Source organism: Anguilla rostrata, chromosome 15 (genome assembly GCF_018555375.3).
Source record: "Anguilla rostrata isolate EN2019 chromosome 15, ASM1855537v3, whole genome shotgun sequence".
Classification (NCBI taxonomy): Eukaryota; Metazoa; Chordata; class Actinopteri; order Anguilliformes; family Anguillidae; genus Anguilla; species Anguilla rostrata.
In genome coordinates, this window is record NC_057947.1 from 11,039,161 (window position 1) to 11,059,850 (window position 20,690).

The window sequence follows — 20,690 nt, forward strand, 5'->3', positions numbered from 1 at the left end:
ATGTCCCATTCTCATTCAGCAAAAAATGCATACTGTAGAGTACAGAAAAACATACTAGAGTGTACGTGTTTAGGTACGTGTCACAATGTTTTTGCATTATCTTTTGATGCAGTATCAATGTTTCATCTAAAACCATCCTACAGGGCAAATTTATACGCTTTGCATTGGACAAAAATAAATGTATTTATTTTTGGAGAGGTTTTGGATAGGTTAGTATAGGCTATATGGAGGGGGAAGGTAAAATGAAAATATGTTTTAAAAAATGACTAAATTTGGTTAGGACCCCTAGATATCTTTGACCCCTCTACTGATGAAAAGATGGTCATTTTCACTTGATGCAAAAGTGAGTTTCATGAGTGAAAACCGTTAGTGTTGTAAATGGTAATGGTGTCCTGCTTCAGTCAAGCCATTTTACGAGTCGTCCGCCTCCTAAATGGGTGAGGATTGGTCAGATCTGGTATATATACGCAAATGCGGGAGAAGGACTTATTTTGAATATTTCTAAATCAAAAATGCGTCTTTCTGAAGTATTGTGATACAAATTGCATGACAATTTTTCAGCAGCTTATGAGATAGCTAATGCATGCATTTTTAAATGCTGCCCGTCCCTGCTCTGGAAGTGAAACCCGTCTGACGGCGCGGGCGTGACCCATATCGTACCCGACCTGTCGGCCGAGGCCGCGAGTTATTTCATTTCCGCCGTTAGCGTAGAGGACACGGGATCGGAGCGCTCGCCCCGAGAAGCCGTTCCGTCGCAGCGCCCGCCTCCCCGCCGCGGCCTGACCTGCCGTGAACAGCGGCGATCAGGAAGGAGCTCAGGTGCGTAACGTCTCAGGCACAAAATGGCCGCAAGCGCCGACGGGCGGCCACAAATTTCCCGAGCTTAATGAAATGTGCATAAGCTGCTGTCGCCCACCCGCGGAGATTTATCTGCGCGTAAAAATGCGTCGCGTTGCTGCGGAGCGGGGGAGGGGGGGGGGGGGGGGGCAGAGCGGCTCGTTCTGGCGCGGGAACAGTGTGGAGCCCCACACGTATGTATCGCGCAGTGAGGACTTGGCTGGGGAGTGCGGTAGGCATCAGTGTTTATGGTAATTGCAATACACTGTCAGTTCAACCTGCATTACTGCCACGGCTAATTATGGTGCGGTTTGGTGGAAAGGCGAGGTACGGCAAGGTCACTGTGACCGGCAGCACTCGCCAACATGAAAGCTGTGACCTCCGTGCGTTCATCCAGCTTTCTCTCTTTCAATTGGCTACCTTAGCAGGGACACTCTCTCCCTCTCTCTCTCCCTCCCTGGGTCTCTCTACCACTCCCCCCCTCAGTTAGATACCAGAGGAAGGACTCTCTCTCTTTCCCCCTCTCTCTCTCTCTCCCCCCTCTCACTCCCTCGATTGGATACCAGCGCAAGGACTCTCTCTCTCTCTCCACCGGCCCTTTCTCTCTCTCTCTCGCTCCCTCGCTCCTGTGGGAGAGGCAGTTTGCAGGGCAGTGTGCCCCCACGCCCGTTCCTGTGAGGCTCCTGCAGGACGGTCTTGCCTCTCCACCGTTACCTTGGTGACAACGTTAGTGTTCTATAAAGTGCTACCTCACCCTCATTTGAAGGTAAAATGGTCTGTCCACCGGCTTTAAAAAAATGATTAAATTGACCAACATCCCAATCTGCAAAATAAAATGTCTTCTGTTCTGGAAAAATCTTTGCGGTAAGCCACACTCACTTGATGGACAGGGGCCTGTTTTGGATGTATTGTGTGGCGAATAAGATTTCTAGACAACCACAACTCTCAAAATAAAGTAAAAAAAACAGTGGAAGGGTCGGTGGAGTACAGTAGCATGAAATCAGGTTGCTGTTTCTCCCTTGCGCGGCAGCTGCAGAGTGGCTGGTTCTAAGGCTCTGGTACTCCAGCTGGGGTGGGGAGGGGGGGGGGGGGTGTCTGGGAAGATGTGCTGCTATAAATATTTTTGTGTTGGCTATTGAAGCGTTTGAGGTCATTTTTCTGTCTGACTGGCAGTGGTGGATTGCGCTTTTATAAAATGAATGTACGCCTTCGCTAAGTCTCGCCAACGCAGACGTGCAGAAGATAACTTCGGAGCTCACCGGCAACCTTGGTAACCTAATATTTAGCTATCGAGGGTAGACGGCAGAAGCCAGCAAGGAGACAAATTATCCTTCAGCTGCAGTTGGAAAGTACATCCACAGTTGACGGTCCATGCATCACTTTTAGCGAGCGAAATTTGATAGGCGCTTCTTGAAACTTCTGAACGCAGACAATGTAGAATTGTGGCAGCTTGAGGCTACGTTGAGACAACAGCAGTCACCAGACCGGTAAACCACACCAGCCGGGTTCTCTTCCAAAACTCACTCTCCCTTTGCCGAATATGTCTGCCCTCAATCTGCGGCTGATATTAATAACATGCTCTGCGGTCTGCAGACCCATTCATAACGGATTATGAAGCGGCTGTCCCTGCGGCAGCGCGCTACGTGCTGACTCGCGGCTAATCGCTAGCCCCCTCGCGTTCAGCACGTTTCTTCGGGCGCCGCGTCGATTGTGTTCAGCGGCTTCTCTGCGGTTAACCTTGTACTGGAATTAGTAAAAATAAAGCATGTCTGCTTAAATGTTTTTCAAGTTGTTCCACCTTTTTTTTTTTTTTTGCTGGTACGGCTGGGATTTTTTCTCCCTGGGTGATTGTCAAACCATGCTACACCATGCTACTTTTTGGCCAAAAAAGAAAATAAGAAATTATCGTGTTGTTTTGAACACTTTGTCTGTGGTTCACCTGAACTTGGTACATTCAGAATAGAAGTCACGTTTCTGTATTGCAGACACAATTTTTATTAAAATTGATTTTTGGGAGCATATCTTTTTGTCTGCAGCACTCAGAGGAAAAACTGCCCAGCCGGGCGAGCATTTCTGGATGAATAATAGATTCTCGATTAGTTCATCCCTGAATTGGAGACATTTTGAGTCCCAGGGACAGATTAGCTTGCTGTAAATGTAGCCAAGTGCAACTAGCTAGCTCGCTAATTTAATTTAGTCAGCTGGACATATGCAGTTGTCCAAGTCTGTATAATTTTTATAAAATTTATATGCCCACCTTGCTTTCGTTGACTGCAGCCTTTTCTGCCCACTTGATGTGTAGATCCTGTACACCTTGCTCAGTTTTTGTGGTGGTTAATTTTTTTTTTTTAAATCTTGACATTTGCGATATATTCCGTAAGTTTATTTCTGGCTCCAGTTCTGCTTGTCAGTATGATTTATGCCGCATTCTCAGAAGAGTAGCCTGCTTTCCTGCTGGATGCACACAGCGTCAGGAGTGCTGGGTAAGGATGCTGTATAAAGTCCTGAGTGCTGGGTAAGGATGCTGTATAAAGTCCTGAGTGCTGGGTTAGGGTGCTGGGTAAAGTCCTGAGTGCTGGGTTAGGGTGCTGTATAAAGTCCTGAGTGCTGGGTTAGGGTACTGGGTAGGGGTCCTGAGTGCTGCGTTAGGGTGCTGTATAAAGTCCTGAGTGCTGGGTAAGGGTGCTGTATAAAGTCCTGATTGCTGGGTTAGGGTACTGGGTAGGGGTCCTGAGTGCTGGGTAAGGGTGCTGTATAAAGTCCTGAGTGCTGGGTAAGGGTGCTGTATAAAGTCCTGATTGCTGGGTTAGGGTACTGGGTAGGGTCCTGAGTGCTGGGTTAGGGTGCTGTATAAAGTCCTGAGTGCTGGGTTAGGGTGCTGTATAAAGTCCTGAGTGCTGGGTTAGGGTACTGTATAAAGTCCTGAATGCTGGGTAAGGGTGCTGTATAAAGTCCTGAATGCTGGGTAAGGGTGCTGTATAAAGTCCTGAGTGCTGGGTAAGGGTGCTGTATAAAGTCCTGAGTGCTGGGTTAGGGTGCTGTATAAAGTCCTGAGTGCTGGGTTAGGGTGCTGTATAAAGTCCTGAGTGCTGGGTAAGGGTGCTGTATAAAGTCCTGAGTGCTGGGTTAGGGTGCTGTATAAAGTCCTGAGTGCTGGGTTAGGGTACTGTATAAAGTCCTGATTGCTGGGTTAGGGTGCTGTATAAAGTCCTGAGTGCTGGGTAAGGGTGCTGTATAAAGTCCTGAGTGCTGGGTAAGGGTGCTGTATAAAGTCCTGAGTGCTGGGTAAAGTCCTGAGTGCTGGGTAAGGATGCTGGGTATGGGTCCTGAGTGCTGGGTAAGGGTACTGTATAAAGTCCTGAGTGCTGGGTTAGGGTGCTGTATAAAGTCCTGATTGCTGGGTTAGGGTGCTGTATAAAGTCCTGATTGCTGGGTTAGGATGCTGGGTAAGGGTCCTGAGTGCTGGGTTAGAGTACTGTATAAAGTCCTGATTGCTGGGTTAGGATGCTGGGTAAGGGTCCTGAGTGCTGGGTTAGAGTGCTGTATAAAGTCCTGAGTGCTGGGTTAGGGTACTGGAAAAGTCCTGAGTGCTGGGTAAGGGTGCTGTACAAAGTCCTGAGTGCTGGGTAAGGGTGCTGTATAAAGTCCTGAGTGCTGGGTGAGGGTGCTGTATAAAGTCCTGATTGCTGGGTTAGGGTACTGGAGAAGTCCTGAGTGCTGGGTAAGGGTGCTGTACAAAGTCCTGAGTGCTGGGTAAGGGTGCTGGGTAAAGTCCAGGGTGGTAGTTGCTAGGTAACATTTTGCTTTTGACCAGTCAGTCTATCTGATGCCTTTCCCACAAAAGGCCCCAAACTCGCAGCACAGCATCGCGGTCACTGTTTTATTGCTGCTTCTCGAAATCTTTCTGTTTAATTTTCACTGAGAGCGTAGCTACTATTACAGAAGTGAGGAGTTTTCCTGGAGTGTGCTCTCTCAGTCCTCTGTATGAACAGCTCGGTTTAAAGACGCTGCATTTTCGTCTCTGGTGTCAGTAATTGGGGCCCCGGCAGCGTTTTGGGATTACCGCGTACCCCACTCTGTCGTTTTCTCCTCCCCCTCCGGTGGGGCAGGGGGTGCTCCTGCCTCCCGTTTGTGCTCCTCCCCCGTCACGCTTCGCCTCTCGCGGCCCGGGAGTGATGCTCTGCCCGCTGGCGGGACGTGGGGGTCCGCTCGCCCCCATCGGCACCCTCGGACGTTCTCGTGGTGCGATTCCATCGCCGTCCTCTCTGATTGCACGAAGATCAGTGAAAACCCAGCTTGAGTGTCCTTGTCCTGCTGCGTGCTGTCAGTCCTGCGGAACAGACGCATTAGGCTGGATGAGAGCGTTCAGTGTGTGTCCTGCAGAACAGACGCATTGGGCTGGATGGGAGCGTTCAGTGTCTCCTGCAGAACAGACGCATTGGGCTGGATGGGAGCGTTCAGTGTGTGTCCTGCAGAACAGACGCATTGGGCTGGATGAGAGCGCTCAGTGTGTGTCCTGCAGAACAGACGCATTGGGCTGGATGGGAGCGTTCAGTGTCTCCTGCAGAACAGACGCATTGGGCTGGATGGGAGCGTTCAGTGTGTGTCCTGCAGAACAGACGCATTGGGCTGGATGAGAGCGCTCAGTGTGTGTCCTGCAGAACAGACGCATTGGGCTGGATGGGAGCGTTCAGTGTGTGTCCTGCAGAACAGACGCATTGGGCTGGATGGGAGCGTTCAGTGTCTCCTGCAGAACAGACGCATTGGGCTGGATGGGAGCGTTCAGTGTGTGTCCTGCAGAACAGACGCATTGGGCTGGATGGGAGCGTTCAGTGTCTCCTGCAGAACAGACGCATTGGGCTGGATGGGAGCGTTCAGTGTGTGTCCTGCAGAACAGACGCATTGGGCTGGATGGGAGCGTTCAGTGTCTCCTGCAGAACAGACGCATTGGGCTGGATGGGAGCGTTCAGTGTGTGTCCTGCAGAACAGACGCATTGGGCTGGATGAGAGCGCTCAGTGTGTGTCCTGCAGAACAGACGCATTGGGCTGGATGGGAGCGTTCAGTGTGTGTCCTGCAGAACAGACGCATTGGGCTGGATGGGAGCGTTCAGTGTGTGTCCTGCAGAACAGACGCATTGGGCTGGATGGGAGCGTTCAGTGTGTGTCCTGCAGAACAGACGCATTGGGCTGGATGGGAGCGTTCAGTGTCTCCTGCAGAACAGACGCATTGGGCTGGATGGGAGCGTTCAGTGTCTCCTGCAGAACAGACGCATTGGGCTGGATGGGAGCGTTCAGTGTGTGTCCTGCAGAACAGACGCATTGGGCTGGATGGGAGCGTTCAGTGTCTCCTGCAGAACAGACACATTCCGTTGGACCCACAGACAGAACCCGGTGATGAGGAGCGGGTTCATTATTCCGTTCACTAGCACAATATCCCGGGGGTTAGTTCGTTTATCACATCAGTTATCCACAGCCTGGTTCTCCCATCGTGTTTCTCCAGGTCAGCTCCTCAGGCGACTGCCTTCGGGCTTTTCCGTACTCTCCCTGGCCCTCTGTAATTAATTCATTTTTTAGTGATTCAAATCATTTTTTTCAGCTTGCAGCTTAGGTTTGCAAAACATTGTTTGTGAACTGTGCTGTACGGCACATTTGGAAGATACATATTTTAGACAGTTTTTAGGGTCTTTCGCATTTGTGAAAAGCATCCAAGTGTATTTAAGGGAGACTCGGCATGTAACCCCCATGGCATAGCTGTTAATGGTATGATCTGTGTTTGAAATGAATACTGACGCTAATCTCCTGCTCTCCTGTTGTATTACGCAAATCTTTGCCTTCCTCCATGGTGACACTCAACGCTCCGTTTCCAGTTGGGGCTGTTTTGACAATAGAGGAAGAACCCAAAGCTCAGTGGTGTGTGGAACACTGAAGGGTTGTTCAGCCTCTTTTTCAGTCCGTCTTTTGGGGTCTCCCTTCCCAGGTGAAGTGTGATTTCATGGTTTGTGTGGACCAAAAATAACTTACCGAAGGCTCGAAGACGCTCTTCCTTACAATGCAAGATAGTGTGTGTGTGTGTGTGTGTGTGTGCCTGTCTGTGTGGGTGTGTGCGTGTTTGTGTGTGTGTGTGTGTGCCTGTCTGTGTGGGTGTGTGTGCGTGTGTGTGTATGTGTCAGTGTGTGTGTGTGTGAGTGTGTGCATGCGTGTGTGTGTGTCTGTGTTTGTGTGTGTGTTATGAAAGCGTTTGCTAATGCATTGTGCCGTTGCTCTTTTTAGAGCAGTGCACAGCAGGACACTCTGACAGCGTGTGCAGTATTCATTTTAGGAAGGAGGGGGAGGCTGTTGGGCTGCTCTTTCTCAGTAGGGATTGGCCCATTAGGCTTTCCGTAGGAGAGCAGGACTCCTCATCCTGATGAAGGAGTGCAGGCGGGCGGCCCTGACGATGCTCCCGGGTCCGACTCAACCCGGAACGCTCGCTTCGTTTCACACCGCGCGGCGCGGAGCTGGAATTTAATTGGCCGCAGCGCTTCGTTATACAGAGAGGGGGAGCCCCAAACGGATCCCGGCTCTGCCCGCGTTACCCGCGGAGACAGAGAATACCCCCCCCCCCCCCTTCCCCTCAGTGAAATCAGGGGGCAGATATAAGCTGATGATTAATAGCAGGAGAGCTGGTTAGGCCGGTGAGGAACCTTCCGGAAAGGCTATCTCTGGCGCGCCGCTGGCGAGCTGCACTCTGATTGGCGAATTCGGTCCGTGGGAACTTAACGCGGCGGTACGTTTGGGAGCCGCCGGTGTTGGGACGGAGCTTTAGCGCGCAGGTTGAGTCGCTCGCCCCCCCCCCCCTCCGCACGCGCTCACGGATCGCCCGTTGTAATCAGAGCGAGGGCAGCGACGGGCGCGGGGTTCGCCTGAGGTGAGCTCGTCGCGACGCCGCCGTGACCCGCGGGGAGGTGAAATCCGCACAGGGCTGTCCTCAGGGGGGTTCTCGGCGGGTGTTCAGCTGGTTTTGGGTGTGGCTCGGCTCCCGAACGCTTCGGGGGACCTGGCGGTGTTTTCCCTGCGTGAGCTGCTCTCTGTCTGACGCGCGTCTGCTTTGAGCCGTCGCACGGGCCGTGAGAGAGAGGCCCTGTGCTGCTCTCCCACGCTGCAGACGCGCCCCTCTGAGCTCCCACGCCGGGGGCAATCCAGGGGCTGCTGTGACTGTCGGTCGTGCCGTGCGCGTGCACCGTGCACGCTCGCCGTGCACGCTCGCCGTGCACACTCGCCGTGCACACTCGCCGTGCGCGCTCATTGAGCCGCAGTTATTTAGCGCGCACCTCTGCCTACCCGCGGCTCTTGGCTGTGCACTCTGCTCTCGCTCTGCCTGTGCTCTTTCAGCAGGCTGTGCTTCCGGGGGTCTGTGGTTCTGCGCTCTCCTCTAAACCGGGCGCGTCTCTCCACAGGGTGGCCTGGGACGCCCTCCCGGAGGAAGGCTGAGCGTTTAGGGAGGATCCCCGTCCTGCACCCGCCCCCCACCCCCCGCCCCGCCCCGCCGCCGGACCGCCGCCCCAGACACGGTGAGCGCCACGCTGCAGCCGCAGCGCCCCACAGGCTGTCACCCAGGGGGAGGGAGGGGCACCGAGAGGGCGGATTGATCTCTGTGAACGCCTTTCATCATACCCATAATACAGTCATATATACACGCACACACTCACACTCACTCACACGCACACACACTCACTCTCTCTCACTCACACACACTCACACACACTCAAACTCACACACACACACACTCACTCACACTCTCTCACACGCATGCGCACACACTCACTCTCCCTCTCTCACACTCTCACACTCACTCACACACACAGACTCTCTCTCTCTCTCTCTCTCTCTCACACACACACACACACACACTCACTCTCCCTCACACACACACACACACACACACACTCAAACTCACTCACACACACAGACTCTCTCTCTCTCTCTCTCTCTCTCTCTCTCTCACACACACTCTCTCTCACAGGCACTCACTCACACACTCTCTTTCTCTCTCTCTCTCTCTCACACACACACACGCACACACACACATGCACACACATGCACACACACACGCACACACACACACACACACACGCACACACATGCACACACACACACACACACACACACAGGACTGTGCTTCCCTGCTGGTGGTGTAAGACTTTTCCCATGGGGGCAGGTTCACAGTCGTGGTGACGGATGTTATTTTACATTCATTTCTCAGAGTAAACCGACTCTGCCCCAGACACATTAAAGATGTAGGAGCCGTTAATTTTTAAACTCGGCGTTGCTGTATGAATATCATAGTCCGGCGAGTTGGGTTCCCGTAACAGGAGACTTGGGTCAGTCCGGACGGCCCTGCGTCACGTTACCCCCGCCCCGCCCGTTTAACAGAGACCTCGCTCTGCTGTTTTCCAGTCTGGGTGTTGTTGTGCTTGAGCGGCCTCTCAGGCCTGTCGGAGCTCGGTGTGAACGCACCGGGATGTTCCCCGCGACGCGTTCCTGCTCCAGCGTTTAGCGGGAGCTCCGTTTAGCTCCGTTTCAGGATAAACTGACCCAGCAGGAGGGTCGCAGGTTTTCAGTCCTGAGTCCAGACGCGGTGCGTTTCTAATGGATGGCAGCTCAGGAACACATCTCAGATGTGAGGGTAGTTATTTATACATTTCTTCAGCATTCTGTGCACCCAGTGATGGATAGCTGGTGCTGCGCTGGAGCCTCGGCCCCAGTAGAGGTGCAAAGGTGCGCTTTTAGAACAGCCCGATTACCACAAAATGGAGGCTGGCAGCATACGACCCCCCCCTCCTCCTTAACTCCCCCCCCCCCCTTGGAGGAGCAGGGGGAGGAGTCAGTAATCTGTCAGGTGGATAGCAGAGGAGGCGGGGTGTCCCGAATCCTCGCTCGGGTTTTCGGTTCCGTCTGCGGAAAGTTCTCTTGTTCTTCTGTTCGTCCGTCCGGTTGAACGTGGAGCTCTCGGGTCGTCCTGGTCCAGCTAGCCCCGCCCAGCTAGCCCCGCCCTGCTCCTTCGCCTTCCCGGGGTCCGACAGAGGCCGCGACCTTTGACCCCGCACCTGCGCGCCCTGAAATCCGGCCGCCTCGGCTCCAGATAGCAGAACTAACGTCACACACTGCCTGCAGCTTCTTCTGTGGGAGCCACAGCGTCACACACTGCCTGCAGCTTCTTCTGTGGGAGCTTCAAGTGACAAAACAACACTTGGTCAGCAGTGACATATGGGCACAGAGCCACGAGCCAAAATTTTCCAGCAATGTGTAGCTTTAAAGACCTCACTGGCTGTTGATCTTTTTTATCTTTAGTCTACTGCTGTTCCTTTAGCTGTCCAGTAGGTTTTGAATTGTATTTTGCTATCAGTGGAAACTCCTAATTGTAAAAAAAATTTTCTTGCTGTTAAATGGCCATTCGTAGATGAATTCACGCAATAGTTCTTCGCCACAAACCTAAGCAACAGCCTCTTTGGCTGTGCTGTTTGTCAGCAGAGTAGCGTAATTACACCGGTGTTAAACCGTGGGATATGAATCGAATGGTTATCTCCAGCTAATCGCTAGCCTGCTAGTTGATTGCGTTAGCGAGAGTCGCTAGCGTCAGTCTTGTGCGTGTGGCTGAGTGCTTACACAGTCTGTATAGCTATGTATGCTTCACTGTGTACCGTGCAGGTAAAGATCTGCAGTCGGACCTCCGCATCGTGTAGGTGTGATTTATTTTAACACGTTTACATAAGCCCGTGGAAGCAAGTCTCCGGCCAGGGTATTAAAACGAGGGTTAAAGGCTCAGCTACCCTTTTTAAATACTTAGCGTTTTATTATATGTTTCCAGGAGTTAACTTTAATGTGTCCGTTGTCTCTGACTCTTTTGAGGTGCTTAGAGCGATTGAGTCCTGCTTCATGTCAAGTGCAGCTTAACCTCATATGGCCTTCAGAAAGCACAGAGTACCTCACTAACCAGCGCTTTAGAGGTGAGGCTGACTGGTTCGTAGTAGACTGTACTCCGTGACCTGTCATAGGGCGCTGACGCTGCTCTCGTGAACAGCCTATACGGGGTTTAATGACAGACTTATGAAGCTGCACCATTTTAATTTGAGCAGTCCTAAGTTCACAGAAAAAAAATCTTTCTCTATGTGGTAGTCAGAATTTTATTGCTCAGTAGATCCGTACTGATTTTTATTATAGATCTGTGCTGTCTCTTGGAAGATGAAATCATAATTTAAAAAAGTAAAATAGTGCAGTAATGTTTAATTTTTCATCTGGACCGTTTCTCAGCTGAGAGATTCATCCCTCATTGTGTCCTGGAGGAGCAGCTATGGCCTAGTTCACCCTGCGCCTCCTCTCTCTGCGTCTCCTCACCCTGTAGCCACTCATGCACCTCCTCACACCGCACCTCCTCTCCCTGCACCCCCTCACCAAAAACCTTCTCTCACTGCACCTCCTCTCCCTGTACCCCCTCACCAAACACCTTCTCTCCCTGCACCTCCTCTCCCTGCACCCCCTCACCAAAAACCTCCTCTCATTGCACCTCCTCAACCAGCACCCCCTCACCAAAAACCCCGTCTCCCAGCACCTCCTCACCCTGGACCTCCTAACTCCTTTATTCATTGGGATCTATAAACTCAAATCCAAGGTTCCAAGGTTTTTCTTTTTTTAAGATTACCACATGCGATGACCCAGACTTGAACCACAACAAAATAATGATCCATGTTACTTTGAGCCAGTCATCTTTAGCTGTCTGACATTTGTGTTATTTATTGATCATTAACACTGCCGTTGGTAACGTTGGGGTAATCAAAAACAAGACAGCGCCTGATCTGAACCAAAAGTTGAAAGCGCGATGTCACACTCTAGCTAGCTTGCTCAACACGAGTAAATTAAAACAAAAATCTCTCTGAGGATTTAAAAAATATTATTAGCCTGTCTGCCAAAAATTGATATTGTGGGCTGACATACTGTGGCAAAAATAGTTATTTTTCACAGAACGCAAGTGTATTCGTGTAAGATTTAGAAATGTCCTGCATTCCAAAGACGCAGGCCATTTCTGCATTGCAGTTATAAACGATAGCCGTCCATTGTGTGCAATGCTTGTGTTTCTAATGTTTATCTTCATGCTGACTTTTTTGGAGGGGACACAAAGGCTGGTGGAGGCAGAACTCTCTGTGTAGTGAAACCCCTGCTGTGCCTGGGGGTGGGTCTGGAGGAAAACTCTCTCACTGCTCTCTGCATGTGGGCCTGACTGCCATCCGACAGACCGGACAGTGGGGGGAAATGAAATGGCACTCCCTTAGTGTTATTCTGACTCCCGCAGCGATCCGAGCGGGGAGCCTGCCCCTCCTCCAGCGGAGTGAGCGGCGAACGCCCGTCATCGTTTTACCCGCACATTCCCTCATTGCACTGTCACGGCCTGCTAAAATCCAAATCCACATTCCCTCATCGCACTGTCACGGCCTGCTAAAAGAAGCATCAGCAGTGAAAATCAGGATGGAGTTTTTGGGACGCCCCTTAAGCATGAACATAAACGGGTTTGATACTTCAGCACCTTGGGTTTGATACTTCAGCACCTCGGGTTTGATCCTTCAGCACCTCGGGTTTGATCCTTCAGCACCTCGGGTTTGATACTTCAGCACCTCGGGTTTGATACTTCAGCACCTTGGGTTTGATACTTCAGCACCTCGGGTTTGATACTTCAGCACCTCGGGTTTGATACTTCAGCACCTTGGGTTTGATACTTCAGCACCTCGGGTTTGATCCTTCAGCACCTCGGGTTTGATACTTCAGTGTGGCGGGTTTGATACTTCAGCGCGGCGGGTTTGATACTTCAGCCCGCTGGCCCTCCAACCTAGAAGCACGTACACGTCCCCGTTCTTTTCTCGCTATAAAAGGAACATGTATCGTAGACAGGGACAGGGAGAGAGAGAGAGTGATGGCATAGTGAGATCACGGTTCAGATTTCCGATTTCCCAGGAAAGCGGCGATCAGTCACCGCTTCTGACTAATCGCGGTCTGGCGGGGGCTGGGTCCGTTCAGGGGGCGCGGTCCGTTCAGGGGGCGCTTCCCACGCTAACGGGAAGGCTCTCCGGTGTCGTGTCGGCGAACTCCTCGCCCAACCCGCTCGTCGCCGGCTAAATCCGGCCAGGACCGCGACCGCGGAATCCACCCCGCGAACTGCGGCCTCCCTGGAGGGTGTTTTGGCCTGTTTGGGCGTTTCTGCTCTTCCGTGGCTGATGGTGCTCAGATAACAGGAGTTTGCGTCGCTCTGCATTTTAACTCTAGAGTAGAGGCAGTGAGGCGAATACTGCGGATGCAAAATGGTGATTACCAGTTCCACTCTTCGGTTTTCACATTTCAGGTTTTTTTTTGGGGGGGGGGGGGGGGGGGATTTGCGCACCTTCTATATGGGGCGATATAGCTCAGGAGGTAAGACCGATTGTCTGGCAGTAGGAGGGTTGCCGATTCAAACCCTGCCCTGGGCATGTCGAAGTGTCCTTGAGCAAGACACCTAACCCCTAACTGCTCTGGCTAATGAGAGGCATCAATTGTAAAGCGCTTTGGATAAAAGCGCTATATAAATGCAGTCCATTTACCATTCTCAGAGAAAATGGGTGTTCTCTCACACTTCAGTCCTATTGGCAGCCTGAGCTGGGGCCTCTGCTGCAGACATCCCACGATCGTACATTTGCGGAACCGAAACTGTTTCGCTGAATTTGTTCGCCTGAGGAATGCGCGTGTCAGACGACTTCCGTGTTGCGCGTTTGTCATGCGCCGATGACTGGCCTGCTTTCCGCACGCCGAACATTATTTATCCCGTCGCCACGGCGAGGTTCCAGCGAGAGGTCGACGTCTTGACTCACGAGAGCCAAGATGGCTGTCGAGCCCTCTTTAGCGCTTGTGAACAGGCCTGCTCGTGTGCTCCTCGGTCCGTCATGTCATGCAAACAGATGTTAAAGAAAACAAATGGCAATGTAAACGGGAAAAGGGAATCAAAATAGTTTTCCGTTTAACTCCGTATGCCAGCGTGTTCATTGGCCACGGTGGACATTCTTACGAGGTGTTGCCGCAGAAACGGCTGGCTTTCCTCTGGTTTTGAAAGTTGGGGCGAGCCGGCCAGCGATTATGCTAATCTTTCTGATTTCGTCACGTGGGCTGTTTCCAGGAGTTAACTTTAATGTGTCCGTTGTCTCTGACTCTTTTGAGGTGCTTAGAGCGATTGAGTCCTGCTTCATGTCAAGTGCAGCTTAACCTCATATGGCCTTCAGAAAGCACAGAGTACCTCACTAACCAGCGCTTTAGAGGTGAGGCTGACTGGTTCGTAGTAGACTGTACTCCGTGACCTGTCATAGGGCGCTGACGCTGCTCTCGTGAACAGCCTATACGGGGTTTAATGACAGACTTATGAAGCTGCACCATTTTAATTTGAGCAGTCCTAAGTTCACAGAAAAAAAATCTTTCTCTATGTGGTAGTCAGAATTTTATTGCTCAGTAGATCCGTACTGATTTTTATTATAGATCTGTGCTGTCTCTTGGAAGATGAAATCATAATTTAAAAAAGTAAAATAGTGCAGTAATGTTTAATTTTTCATCTGGACCGTTTCTCAGCTGAGAGATTCATCCCTCATTGTGTCCTGGAGGAGCAGCTATGGCCTAGTTCACCCTGCGCCTCCTCTCTCTGCGTCTCCTCACCCTGTAGCCACTCATGCACCTCCTCACACCGCACCTCCTCTCCCTGCACCCCCTCACCAAAAACCTTCTCTCACTGCACCTCCTCTCCCTGTACCCCTCACCAAACACCTTCTCTCCTGCACCTCCTCTCCCTGCACCCCTCACCAAAAACCTCCTCTCATTGCACCTCCTCAACCAGCACCCCCTCACCAAAAACCCCGTCTCCCAGCACCTCCTCACCCTGGACCTCCTAACTCCTTTATTCATTGGGATCTATAAACTCAAATCCAAGGTTCCAAGGTTTTTCTTTTTTTAAGATTACCACATGCGATGACCCAGACTTGAACCACAACAAAATAATGATCCATGTTACTTTGAGCCAGTCATCTTTAGCTGTCTGACATTTGTGTTATTTATTGATCATTAACACTGCCGTTGGTAACGTTGGGGTAATCAAAAACAAGACAGCGCCTGATCTGAACCAAAAGTTGAAAGCGCGATGTCACACTCTAGCTAGCTTGCTCAACACGAGTAAATTAAAACAAAAATCTCTCTGAGGATTTAAAAAATATTATTAGCCTGTCTGCCAAAAATTGATATTGTGGGCTGACATACTGTGGCAAAAATAGTTATTTTTCACAGAACGCAAGTGTATTCGTGTAAGATTTAGAAATGTCCTGCATTCCAAAGACGCAGGCCATTTCTGCATTGCAGTTATAAACGATAGCCGTCCATTGTGTGCAATGCTTGTGTTTCTAATGTTTATCTTCATGCTGACTTTTTTGGAGGGGACACAAAGGCTGGTGGAGGCAGAACTCTCTGTGTAGTGAAACCCTGCTGTGCCTGGGGGTGGGTCTGGAGGAAAACTCTCTCACTGCTCTCTGCATGTGGGCCTGACTGCCATCCGACAGACCGGACAGTGGGGGAAATGAAATGGCACTCCCTTAGTGTTATTCTGACTCCCGCAGCGATCCGAGCGGGGAGCCTGCCCCTCCTCCAGCGGAGTGAGCGGCGAACGCCCGTCATCGTTTTACCCGCACATTCCCTCATTGCACTGTCACGGCCTGCTAAATCCAATCCACATTCCCTCATCGCACTGTCACGGCCTGCTAAAAGAAGCATCAGCAGTGAAAATCAGGATGGAGTTTTTGGGACGCCCCTTAAGCATGAACATGTTAAACGGGTTTGATACTTCAGCACCTCGGGTTTGATCCTTCAGCACCTCGGGTTTGATCCTTCAGCACCTCGGGTTTGATCCTTCAGCACCTCGGGTTTGATACTTCAGCACCTCGGGTTTGATACTTCAGCACCTCGGGTTTGATCCTTCAGCACCTCGGGTTTGATACTTCAGCACCTCGGGTTTGATACTTCAGCACCTCGGGTTTGATCCTTCAGCACCTCGGGTTTGATCCTTCAGCACCTCGGGTTTGATACTTCAATGCGCCGAGTTTGATACTTCAGCGCGGCGGGTTTGATACTTCAGCGCGCTGGCCCTCCAACCTAGAAGCACGTACTCGTCCCCGTTCTTTTCTCGCTATAAAAGGAGCGTGTATTGTAGACAGGGACAGGGAGAGAGAGAGTGATGGCATAGTGAGATCACGCTTCAGATTTCCCATTTCCCAGGAAAGCGGCGATCAGTCACCGCTTCTGACTAATCGCGGTCTGGCGGGGGCTGGGTCCGTTCAGGGGGCGCTTCCCACACTAACAGGAAGGCTCTCTGGTGTCGTGTCGGCGAACTCCTCGCCCAACCCGCTCGTCGCCGGCTAAATCCGGCCAGGACCGTGACCGCGGAATCCACCCCGCGAACCGCGGTCTCCCTGGAGGGTGTTTTGGCCTGTTTGGGCATTTCTGCTCTTCCGTGGCTGATGGTGCTCAGATAACAGGAGTTTGCGTCGCTCTGCATTTTAACTCTAGAGTAGAGGCATTGAGGCGAGTGCCGCGGATGCAAAATGGTGATTACCAGTTCCACTCTTCGGTTTTCACATCTAAGGTTTTTTTTGGGGGGGGGGGGGGGGATTTGCGCACCTTCTATATGGGGCGATATAGCTCAGGAGGTAAGACCGATTGTCTGGCAGTAGGAGGGTTGCCGATTCAAACCCTGCCCTGGGCATGTCGAAGTGTCCTTGAGCAAGACACCTAACCCCTAACTGCTCTGGCTAATGAGAGGCATCAATTGTAAAGCGCTTTGGATAAAAGCGCTATATAAATGCAGTCCATTTACCATTCTCAGAGAAAATGGGTGTTCTCTCACACTTCAGTCCTATTGGCAGCCTGAGCTGGGGCCTCTGCTGCAGACATCCCACGATCGTACATTTGCGGAACCGAAACTGTTTCGCTGAATTTGTTCGCCTGAGGAATGCGCGTGTCAGACGACTTCCGTGTTGCGCGTTTGTCATGCGCCGATGACTGGCCTGCTTTCCGCACGCCGAACATTATTTATCCCGTCGCCACGGCGAGGTTCCAGCGAGAGGTCGACGTCTTGACTCACGAGAGCCAAGATGGCTGTCGAGCCCTCTAGCGCTTGTGAACAGGCCTGCCCGTGTGCTCCCCGGTCCGTTATGTCATGCAAACAGATGTTAAAGAAAAAAAATGGCAATGTAAACGGGAAAAGGGAATCAAAATAGTTTTCCGTTTAACTCCGTATGCCAGCGTGTTCATTGGCCACGGTGGACATTCTTACGAGGTGTTGCCGCAGAAACGGCTGGCTTTCCTCTGGTTTTGAAAGTTGGGGCGAGCCGGCCAGCGATTATGCTAATCTTTCTGATTTCGTCACGTGGGCTGGGGTGTCGCTCTGTGTTTCATTTTCCGCTTCTGAGCAACAGGAAGTCTATGGTTAAAGCTCTGCGTTCTTATGAAAATGAGGGCAAGGTCTGTGACTGCTAGAGCAGCCGTCTCTCTCTCCGCTGTAGCCCGACCAGCGGCTCCGTCACTGTGAGTTTCAGTGGGTGAGGGGACGTCTGCTGAGCGCTTCTGAGGAGCGGTCCGTGCAGATGTGTCTGACGGTGTGGGTGATACCGTTTAGTGTCATGTACCAGGGCCTCAGAGCCTCTGAAGCTCAGCCAGGGCTGGGCCTCCAGTTCCCTTCAGTACTGCTGTCTGTCAGTCAGCCTGTCTGACGCAATCTGCACTGCCGGGGTCCGGCGAGCCCCCAGGAGTTTATGAGCGCAACCCTTTCGGAAAGCGCCGGAACGTCTCTGCTCAGTACCTGTCCGAATCGCTCCTCTGTCCCGGGACGGCTGGTCTGGGTGGGAGGGGGGCGGTGTCATTGTGACGAGCCTGGCTGGAGTGGTGTGGGGTGCGGTGGCATGGTGGTTGATTTCTGAGGAGATGCCAGCCAGCGCGCGGGCACAGTGAAACTGGCATCTCCGGCAGCTTCAGCCCCCCCTCCTGCGCCCGAGCAGCTGTCGCCCGGAGGAAGCTGACTCACCCCCCCCCCCCCAGACGAGAGAGAGGAGGTCTGCAGCATTACACACGGCTCCTCAACAGAGTCTCATCTCCTTAAACACGCTGAGCTTCACAGAGTCTCATCCCCTTAAACATGCTGAGCATCACAGAGTCTCATCTCCTTAAACATGCTGAGCTTCACAGAGTCCTCTCCTTAAACACGCTGAGCTTCACAGAGTCTCATCCCCTTAAACACGCTGAGCTTCACAGAGTCTCATCCCCTTAAACATGCTGAGCATCACAGAGTCTCATCTCCTTAAACATGCTGAGCTTCACAGAGTCCTCTCCTTAAACACGCTGAGCTTCACAGAGTCTCATCCCCTTAAACACGCTGAGCTTCACAGAGTCTCATCTCCTTAAACACGCTGAGCTTCACAGAGTCTCATCTCCTTAAACACGCTGAGCTTCACAGAGTCTCATCTCCTTAAACACGCTGAGCTTCACAGAGTCTCATCTCCTTAAACATGCTGAGCTTCACAGAGTCATCTCCGTAAACACGCTGAGCTTCACAGAGTCTCATCTCCGTAAACACGCTGAGCTTCACAGAGTCTCATCTCCTTAAACATGCTGAGCTTCACAGAGTCATCTCCGTAAACACGCTGAGCTTCACAGAGTCTCATCTCCTTAAACACGCTGAGCTTCACAGAGTCTCATCTCCTTAAACACGCTGAGCTTCACAGAGTCCTCTCCTTAAACACGCTGAGCTTCACAGAGTCTCATCTCCTTAAACACGCTGAGCTTCACAGAGTCATCTCCTTAAACACGCTGAGCTTCACAGAGTCATTGCAAGTTGTTTGCATTGTTCAAGTTGTATAACTCCGATATATGCCTATAAAGACATTATTCTGTTCCCATTCTGTCATCTAATTGCGACCTACTGAGCCTACTAGTTGGTTCGTAGATTCTTACTGTACATTTTGACTGGGGTGATTTTTAAAATTATGATTAGGCTTCGTGAAACTGAATGATTTGCTGTTTGGGGTGGCAACATAGACCATACTCACACACAGAATGTCAGTCATCCAATCACCTTTCCCCAAAGGCTGTGACCTCACAATGGACACCGTCGCCTCACAATGGCTGTGAGAACTCTGGGCTGGGCTGTGGCCGGATGTGAAGGAAACAGCCCGGGTATTGTTCCAGAGAGCCCCTCTCCCCCGCGGGTCTGAGGGGGCAGGTTGGGTTTGGACAGAGCTGACGGGCAGGCGTGGCGGCTCGTCTGCAGTAACCGCAGGTCGCTAACCGCGCGGACGCTCGGCGACGGCGTCTCCCGTGGCGACGGCGGCCGTGTCTACAGAGCCGCTTCGCGCGGCCGCTGCTTCTGCCGGAACTCCGCCGCGAGACTCCGCGCCAGTATCGCCCCTCGCTGCAGTCTATTATCTCTCGGCCTGATGGGAATTTTGATGAACGCGAAGCCCTGAGTGAATATTAACACTGTGTTTGTGGCGTGCTTGCTGTGAGATGGACTGCCATCAGTGCGAGTCAAAAAACCTCCCCGGCTTTTGACTTGCAGCGATGGCAGTCCACGTCGTGGCAAGTATGCCGCAAACACTGTTAATGGAAACTGTTTGCCGTTGTGGCTTTGGTGTATTATGGATTCGTTGCGATTTAACGGCTGTGCTATGTCTTGGGTAATTTCAGAGGGAAATCATAGAAAAAAGAGGAGGCTGTATTTCGAAACTTACTGCGTGCGTGATTTTGAACCTGGTGTCCGTCCTGCTTATTTTAGATGAATTTGGGGAAGCATTTGTCCCACGTTCAACCTGAAACGGGTCTGTGGTGTACAGACACAAAACACATTAGCCCATCGCCGTGTTCGTTTACCGTCAAAATTCACGTTCAAGTTTGCTGAGGAGAAGAAACAGAGGAGAGAAATTTGGATTTGATGTTCCGTGGCAATCAGATTGCATGTTGGCGGTAGAATGATTACGCGCTTGGCGGTATAATTGGGAGGAAGCGACTCGTTGTGGGGACAGAGCAGGCCGGCGAACGTGGCCTCCTCAGTGGGGGGCTGTCTGTTACCCTGTCCGTTTAAAGTGCGGTGTGAGGTCATGTGGGAACAGCTCCACAGTCCGCTTTAACGAGGCTCTTCAGCGCCTGTGCAGCGGGACCTCCTGCAACTGGGCACATTCAGCCTGGGAAGATGAGCATCCGATAATGGAGCGGTGTGTGAAAGGAGAGGGAGAAAAAGTGTGTGCGCCTGTGTGTGTGTGTGTGCGCCTGTGTGTGTGTGCGTGCGTCTGTGCGTACGTGTGTACCTGTCTGTGCGCGCTCGTGTGTGTGTGTGTGTGTGTGTGTGTGTGTGTGTGTGTGTGTGTGTGTGTGTGTGTGTGTGTGTGTGTGTGTTCGTGTGTGTGTGTGTGTGTGTTTTGTCACGGCCTCTCTTGCCTCATTGCTTTATTATCATTGGGTGTGATGTTCAACATGTAATAATTCACAATAAAGAGACAAAAAATTGCCAAAATAATTAAAAAAATTTTTTTTATTTGTATGGTTCTCCAAAAATTTTCAGGTGACCCCCATCCTCAAATCAGGTGACTCCATGCAGAGTCACGACCCACAGTTTTGGCAACCCCTGATTTATGGAAATATGAACAGTTGCAGTTTATGATCGTATACTCTGAAGCTCGGCCTGTTTGCGGGGTGTACCTGCTGGTGGATGTTCTGTTTGCGGGGTGTACCTGCTGCTGCATGTTCTGTTTGCGGGGTGTACCTGCTGCTGCATGTTCTGT

The 20,690-nt window shown here is 51.6% G+C and overlaps 1 protein-coding gene across 5 annotated transcripts in view; it reads left to right on the top strand.

The window, feature by feature from the left end:
* Positions 1–20,690, top strand: part of LOC135240333 (double-stranded RNA-specific editase 1-like) — a 147,721-nt gene that overhangs the window by 38,970 nt on the left and 88,061 nt on the right. For 3 of the 5 annotated variants that reach the window (XM_064309672.1, XM_064309677.1, XM_064309674.1), the window contains exon 2: positions 8,274–8,387. The exons of the other annotated variants lie outside the window; for them this stretch is intronic. The gene's annotated coding sequence lies outside the window, so the exon portion shown is untranslated. The remainder of the gene's footprint in view (positions 1–8,273; positions 8,388–20,690) is intronic. 5 annotated transcript variants of the gene reach the window in all.